This window comes from Hibiscus syriacus, unplaced genomic scaffold (assembly GCF_006381635.1).
Source record: "Hibiscus syriacus cultivar Baekdansim isolate YM2019G1 unplaced genomic scaffold, ASM638163v2 tig00111723_pilon, whole genome shotgun sequence".
NCBI classification, from domain to species: Eukaryota; Viridiplantae; Streptophyta; class Magnoliopsida; order Malvales; family Malvaceae; genus Hibiscus; species Hibiscus syriacus.
This window is the reverse complement of record NW_024063165.1, coordinates 107,108-116,105: the sequence shown is the minus strand read 5'-3', so window position 1 is coordinate 116,105 and position 8,998 is coordinate 107,108. Positions and strand designations below refer to the sequence as shown.

General features: G+C 35.9%; 1 pseudogene; it reads left to right on the top strand.

Moving 5' to 3' along the window:
- Positions 1-4,102: 4,102 nt before the first annotated feature.
- On the top strand, positions 4,103-6,566 carry LOC120168876 (annotated as a pseudogene).
- Positions 6,567-8,998: the final 2,432 nt, after the last annotated feature.

Sequence of the window (8,998 nt, the reverse complement as noted above, 5' to 3'; positions counted from 1 at the left end):
CTTCCACCGAAATTTTTATTGCCAATTCACCCCCTTTTGCCCGATTCCGTCGATCGATTAACTCAACAATTGGTATCAGAGCCTAACTCATTTGAAGGTTTAATCGCCTCTTGAGTCGATTCAGGAAGAGTTATATCGATAATCAAAGTCATCAATGGCCTTCGCTTCAAATTTCGACTCTGGTCTCGATTCGATGACCGTCAACAAGCCGCCTTTCTTCAATGGAGCTAATTATGCCTATTGGAAGAATAGGATGATGTACTTCATTCAAGCAAGTGACATGGGAGCATGGAATGTCGTAGTAGAAGGATACATCAAGCCTCTCACTCATCCAAGATTGTGGAGTGAAGGAGAGACAAAAATATTCCAACTCAACTCCAAAGCCATCCATATCATTTTTTGTGCTCTTGGACCAGATGAATACGGAAGAGTTTCATCATGTACAACCGCCAAAGAAATATTGGATAAACTTCAAGTTACTCATGAAGGTACCGATGAGGTTAAGAAATCTAAAATTAGTATTCTAACGCATAGCTATGAAAATTTCAGGATGAAACCAAATGAAGATATCAAAGCTATGACGGATAGATTCTCAACGATTGTCAATGGTCTCAAATCATATGGAGATATCATTTCAAATGAAAAGCTTGTGAAGAAGTTAGTCTACTCCTCCCAAAATCGTGACAATCAAAGAAGACGACAATCATCGAGTCTAAGGATCTAACATCCTTAACTCTTGAAGAGCTAATCGGTTCACTCCTCACTCATGAAATGATGCTTGAAGATGATGTGGACCTTGATAAGATTAAAGAGACACCAAAGGAGAAGGAGAAGAAGAAAAACATTGGAGTTGCTCTCAAATCCACAAAAAATGAGAGTGATTCGGATGAAGATGACGATGACGAGGAAGTGGCATTGTTTGCCAAACGGTTCAGAAAAAAGATGAGACCTTACCGAGGAAAAAAATTCAAACGAAATGAAGGCCTCAAAAATGAACCAAAAGAGAAGGACCCGATCATTTTCTATGAATGAAAAAAGCCGGGGCATGTCAAATATGATTGCCCACAATTGAAGAGAAAGGGTCAATCAAAGAATAAGCACAAGGCTCATGTGGCTACATGGAGCGATGAAGAAGGTTCCGATGAAGAGGAACAAGAAGTAGCAAACTTGTTCTTAATGGCATTCGGGAAGATTCTAAGGTAACCTCTAACTCATCTGATTTTGATGAATTATCTCTTTGATTCTCTCTTGATTCTTGTTTCTTGTTCTTGATCAATGGCTTCTAAGCTTGTTTAAATACTCCTTCAATTGATTTTGAACGTTGGGGATGATTAGTGGAGTCAATAGAGCCGTTTAAGTGTGAAAACAATTAATAAAAGCAATTGGGAGCGTCAGTGCATCGATGCATACACAAGGCGCATCGGTGTATCAAGTGTAAAATTAAAATATTTTGACCATTGGAACCTTAGTGCATCGGTGCACTAAGAGTGCATCGATGCATGAAGTGCATTCGATGTTTCAAAATAGCCTGAGTGCATCGATGCATGTCTTGTGCATCGATGCATCAAATGCATTCGATGTTTTCATAAAACCCTGAGTGCATCGATGCATGGTATGTGCATCTATGCATAAAATGCATTCGATGTTCAATTTATTCATTGGTGCATCGATGCATGAATTGGTGCATCAGTGCATTCATTTGAAAAATTGATTTTAGGCTTGATTTTGGTTCAAAATACTTTGTGAAAATTGTTTCAAAAATAGTTCAAGTATAAAACACAATTTTACACTTTTAGTAAGGTTTGAAATTGATCATGAAAAAATTGGAGTAATAATTTGATATTCGAGTAATTAAATCGAATATACTCAGAAAATCATTTCTAAAATCTTAAAATTCATTTAACTTAATTTGTTATATCGAAATATCAGAATGTTTTCAACAAGATCATATATAATTCAACATTAATTGGGAATCAAATATGTTTATGCAATATATAATAGAAAAATAGAACATGATTACCGTCAGGACCATACAACAGAAAAGTGTAATTATGAACTTTCATGCACTCAAGTGGATCCAATAGCAAGTACATCAAATTGAACACACATTAAAAAGTAATCATATAATACATGTCAAGGAAACATCTATATCAACTAAGCCAAATGCTTTCCACGTTCGATAGTACTAGATCCTGTAGAGTGGAAACGTGTATCTCGAGTCAAACACACAGAGTCGAGTTAAGTCAAATAGAGATGGTTCGGATCTACTAAAAAGTGGTGCGGAGACACGTGATCACCTTCAGAATATAATATTAGAGAATTACTTAACCAAAAATGCAATATAAAACAATATAAAATGCAAAAATAGAGCTTCCATGTCAGAATTTGGCAAAATGAACTCAGGAAGTTGAAAACATAAAGGTAATGGTCAACAAAAAAAAGTTAAATCAACGATTAACGAAAAAGTCAATGATCAAATTCAATGGGTTAAAGTCAACATGTTGGGTTAACATTTGGTCTGGTTGGGGTTAATGGTTCAGGTCTTGTTCAGGTTAGATTAGTATAACTTCGTAAACCAGTTTAATCAACTCGTTGGAAACACTTCCACACATGCAACGACGATGCGTATGGCGTGAGACGTCGTCTAGTGACCAAAATTGCATCAAACATTCTAGTTTTATGATTTACGAGATGAGGAACCCCTTACCGTAGTTAATTCACGGCAATGGACAATAGAGAAATGGTTTCGACAAAACTCAAAAGTTCACTCCTTTCCCCAGCTAATGACAATGCAGATGAAGAAGGCGAGGACACTGAATGAACAAAAATAAAGAGTAGAACTAAATAACACCAACGATGATGATCATGGTGACTTAAACGTTAATGAATCGAGCAAAAACCAAATATATATGAATGAAGAAAATATAGTGTGGTTTGGGCAGCAAAAACAAAAATTGCTACCAATAAAGAAAACAAAAAACGGGTATTTGAATACCCTAGAGCTAGGGTTAATTATAGAACAATTCCTTACACTTTTAGGGAATTCGTAAAACAACATTAATATTTTTAAACGTTTAAAATTTAACCCTCATTTTGGGATGTAAATAGAACCTCCAACTAGTCTCATTCTCCTACTATATATGGACAATAGGGGAGTAAGCACTAGGAGGTTGTAGTTTTTCTCCTTTCCATTATTATAAAAAAATATGTAACTAATAGATTTAAATACAAATAAAGGGTAAAGTACAAAAATGGTCCCCCGACTATCTGGTGTTGCTTTGTTAAGTCCTTCGACTATTAAAAATTATAAAATGATCATTCAATTATACGTCGTTGCTTTTGTTGAGTCTCCCGACTATTAAAAGTTATAAAATGTTCACCTAACTATTCATATGTTCCAAAAATCATCTTTTTCCACTAAAAAAATTGGCGGTCATCTGAGCTAGACGTTAACTTGTTGATTGGGATGTGATAAAATTTGATCCTAAAATCGTTTGAACTATATTTTGTGGATCAACTATCCTTTTACATTATGTCATCGAGCTAGTCCTTGAAGCATTACGTCATTGAGCTAGTTCTTGAAGCATTATATCAATGATCAAGTGCTTAAAAACAACGATAGTGTCAATAAATATCATTAAAATATGATTTTATCACATTCCAGTCAGTAGATTAACGTCAAACTCATATGTTCATTATTTTTTAGTGAAAAATGACAAGATTTGAACACATAAATAGTTAAATGGTTATTTTGTAACTTTTAATGGTCCGAGGACTCAACAAAGCAATATCCTATAATCGGGAGATTCTTTGTGTACTTTACCCAATAATTTAAGACTTTATTAAGATTATTTGTTGAATAAATTTTATATTGTTTATATAAAATATTTTATTTCATTTACTATATGAATGTGATAAAACCTAGTTAAAATATTAAATAATAATATGTTACATAATACTTATTTTGTAAGGAAAAACCATAACAAGTTATTATTGTTAGCTTTCGAGGTTTTTGGGCCGGTCAAACGACTCACCAGTCGGCAGTCATTCTATTTTTAATAATTTAAAACTAGGAAAAGCGGACACGCCACCGTCTGTGAAAATGAACGGCCGTGATCTCCCCAACACAAATCTGATTTCATTGCCTCGACAATCTCGTTCCTCGAATACTTATTGGTCCACGTCAACAGAGATGACATATGCCCATATAAAAACCTCAAACCACGACTTCCTCACACATATTAAAAGAAGAGAGTGCCACTCGAAGAACACTCATCTCACTTTTAAACGTCACACCGATTCGTTTCTCAGAGGAAAGCTCGAGAACTTGACGGCGCAGTATGGCTGGCTCGTGGAGAGCAATCGGCTCTTTAGTGGTTCTAGCGATAGTCTTGACCGGTGAGTGATTTGCTGTTCCTGTGTTTGGCTAGATCTGTTTGATTTTGTTGTCTTTGAATCATTTTTTTTGGTTTTAGATAAAATGTAGTGGATCTAATTTTGTCTGGTGATTCTCCTTCCCGAGAATCGATGCATATTTTATATTTTGTTCAAATTTCATGACTCCTCGAGATGCATTAGATCGTTGAATGAGAATTTAAGAAGTTTCATATGGTTTCACTTCTCTCCATTTTTTCGAGAACTAGGGATCTCATTTCTGGATTTATAGAATAACGACTCTCTAATTACTTTAACAGACTAGGAATATGATCTACTTTATTTATATTTGAACTAAAAAAATGGAAAATGTTCTATTTCACTTTATTTTATTTCTTCATTTACGGTTTAATATTGTAATTTTGATTATTAGCATTATGCACGAAAATGTTGTAGAATTTCGTTACGATTATGATCTGTGGTACATGTGGCACTTTTATCAATTCTGATATTTATTGATTCAATGGATTATTCAGTTCTAATTCGTGGATCATCATTGTTATTGCCTCTACAAATGATCGTAAAATGTTAGTAGCGTGGCCTCTCTAATGGTTTTAAAATTTTGGAAACTCTGCGAACAGGATGCTTTTTGCAATCTCAATTGCCAAGGAGGAAGCCACTAAGTTGGGAACAGTCATCGGAATTGATCTTGGTACAACTTATTTTTGTGTTGGCGTATAGAAGAACGGTCATGTTGACGTTATAGCCAATGACCAAGGTAACCGTATCACACCATCTTGGGTGGCTTTCACTGACAGCGAGAGGCTCATTGGTGAGGCTGAGAAGAATCAGGCAGCTGTTAACGCTGAGCGAACTATCTTTGATGTCAAGAGACTTATTGGAAGAAAGTAATTGACATTCTTCTCATGTTTCTTCTTTCTGCATTTTGTGTTGATTGGAATACAATGCTTACCAGGGCATTTTTTTCTTTGCAGCTTTGAGGATAAGGAGGTCCAGAGGGACATGAAACTTGTTCCATACAAGATTGTGAACAAGGATGGCAAACCTTATATTCAAGTAAAGATTAAGGATGGAGATACCAAGGTCTTCAGTCCTGAGGAGATCAGTGCTATGGTTCTGACAAAGATGAAGGAAACAGCTGAAGCTTTCCTTGGAAAGAAAATCAAGGATGCAGTAGTTACTGTTCCCGGTGAGTGCATTACAAAAAGCAATGCTCTTCATTGGAAATAATTTTGTTTGCTTGATCCTTGACTATCCTTTTGTGCTCAAATTATCCTTATGTTTGGTTTGCAGCTTACTTCAACGATGCCCAGAGGCAGGCCACGAAGGATGCTGTCATTATTGCTGGCTTCAATGTGGCAAGAATTATCAATGAACCAACTGCAGATTGCCTATGGTTTGGACAAGAAGGGTGGTGAGAAAAACATTCTTGTATTTGACCTTGGTGGTGGGACATTTGATGTCAGTATCTTGACAATTGACAATGGTGTATTTGAGGTTCTTTCCACTAATGGATACACTCATTGGGAGGTAAGAATATTAATTGTTTGCTTTAAGGCTTTCAAAGTTTGTTTCAACTATGGATTTTTGCTTATTGTCATTTTTCTTGAAGGTGAGGATTTTGACCAGAGGACTATGGAATACTTTATTAAATTGATCAAGAAGAAGCATGGAAAGGATATCAGCAAGGACAACAGAGCACTTGGGAAGCTTAGGAGGGAAGCTGAGAGTGCCAAGAGAGCTCTCAACAGCCAGCACCAGGTCCGTGTGGAGATTGAATCACTCTTTGATGGTACTGATTTCTCCGAGCCACTAACCAGAGCTCGCTTCGAGGAGTTGAACAATGACCTGTTTCGGAAGACCATGGGACCAGTGAAGAAGGCTATGGAAGATGCCGGTTTGCAGAAGAACCAAATTGATGAGATAGTTCTTGTTGGTGGAAGCACTAGAATTCCAAAGGTTCAACAACTCCTTAAGGACTACTTTGATGGAAGGAACCCAACAAGGGTGTCAACCCTGATGAGGCTGTTGCTTATGGTGCTGCAGTACAAGGAGGCATTTTGAGTGGAGAGGGTGGTGATGAAACCAAAGGTACATATCATCTCTTGTAATTATAGGGGATGAAACTGTTGTATTGAATCAACTGTGTCTGATATTTGTGTTTATTGTTCTCTTCTAAACAGATATTCTCATAGTTATAAAAAGCGCGCCTGAGGCGCAAAAGCGCAAAGGCTCACTGAACGGGGCTTTTTCAACACTGAAGCGAGGCACGTAGCCTAGGCGCACCTAGGCGCAGCGAGGCGCAGACGTCTTCTCCGTTCTTGCTCATCTTCGCGAGAGCTCTGCTGGCGTCTTTTCCGGCGAAAATGGCGTATGCGCCGCCGGGACCATAGAAGGATTTGCCGGAGGTAACATCACAGATGAAGCCGTTGATTGCAACGTAGATGGGCTTAGATGGGTCGGAGCCGTTGAATTGGAGAAGCTCAAGGAGGTTGAGGCGGTGTGCAACCCGATCATCACGGCAGTATACCAAAGATCTGGTGGAGCACCGGGTGGTGGATCAACTGAAGAAGATGATTCTCATGATGAACTCTAAAAACTTATAATTAAATTTTGATTTCTGAAACTGAAGCAGCAAGTGTAAGAAGGATGAGAGCGTAGGTAGGTGAGATGAGGATACTGTAATTTGTCTGGTAGAAGTATTTCCCTTCGCGTCTATTTTTGGCTCAATGAATACATTTTAATGATTTTTTTCATTGCTTTGTATTTTGCACTGTTATGTCAACTACAACACTTTATTTTTAAAATTTTCCTGCATCTTAAAAGTTTTGAATCGAAATGCTTTCTTACTTTTAAGGCTTAATATAAAAATAAATGCTCAAGTTATATATTAAAAAATATTTTTTATAAAAGCAATTGTCTACATCATAGTGACTGTTAAAAACTATTAAGTAATATATGTCACTTTCTTATATTTTGAAGTGTCACATTAGGGTCACCGGAACTACCCACAATAAAAATCCATTTTTTTAATTCTTGTGAGAACATGTAAGATTATAAAACAATTTATAAATAAAATATAAGTTCAGAAAGCCATTCATTTATTACAAACAAAATTAAAATCATACAAGTTTCAGACTCGGTATAAAAATCAAATGTGACCTACATGCCCACTAATTACACTTGTACCGTACTCTACCAACACAACCAAAGGAATTCCCATTACAGAGGTTGATAACTGAATTGGATCAATTCTTTTAACCTGAAACGGCGAGTAAAAGAGTGAGCTTTGGGAAACTTAGTAATACATAACTACCAAATGATGTTGAAGGACATGCAAATAATAGGCAAACATAAAAAATTCCTTATAGATTCAGATGTCTACATGTTTTCAGGATAAGCTAAGGTTCCATTGATATTTCTTCGAGTAAAAAGACATGAAGATTTCAGTTAAGAGGAACATTCAAAGAACCAAGTTCATGAGATCGAAATAAGATGTCTATTGTGTTCTAACAAAACAAATATATATATATATATATATATATATATATATCCTTTAAAAAACATTAGTAGTTTAAACATATTTTAAAACCACAATAATACCCTCCAAGTGAACACCTTTATGCAGTTTCCCCAAAATTGCATTAATAAGGACTTACCCTAAGCACACAAAAAATGAGCTACCCTAAGGGAATACCTTGGGGCCTATGGGCCTACCCAAAGGTCTCCTTAGGTCCGTAAGGAATTACCAACTTGATCAGAGTTGAATTTCCATACTCCAGCCTACCCAGATAATGTCACAATAAAATAGTTAAGTACTAACCAGTAGATCCCATGATCCATAAACCATGAATGATTATATTTTCCAATGAAAACATGTAATCAGAGAACACATATCATGTAGCCATAGTTCATAAGTCATCAACCAGTAAATCAGTAAATCAATAAATCATAAATTTCGGTGAAACAAACTTCAAAACAGATAAAACAATAATGTAGCACATAGGGAACACACTAGAGGATCCAAATATTTTTCAGAGACACTTGGTAGTTATCAGGAATGGAAAACTCGAAACTTATATAATTTGACCGGATTCCAAGGATGAGGACCTATTAAAAAGGGCTCGACTATTAATGAATCTAATCAAACATTTAAAGTTGATACTTCAGGACCACTTTTATGATTCAGGTGCATCATGAAGGTGTTCAGGAATAATTCAATATTCAAATTTACAGAGAGTGATTCCATTATTCAGGCCAACAGGGGCATTTTAAACAATACAATTCAAGAATAATTCTTGCTAACTTTATTCAATAATGGTATGATGGTGATTTAACCTAGAAATTTAGGATTTATATTGAATTATCCGAATATCAAGTCATATTAGACCAGTCACATCCCAACCGTACGATGCTTACCAATAATTTAGACCGAAATTCATTCACGAATATTCTCTTCTTAATACTGACTGCACTAGCTTAACCAATTACATTAAAAATCATCATTAGTCTGTTATTAAGGAGATGAATAGGTATTTAAGTGATATTTAATAACTTCCCATATCGTAATAGTATTAGGGATGATTGACCTACTAGACCGTAC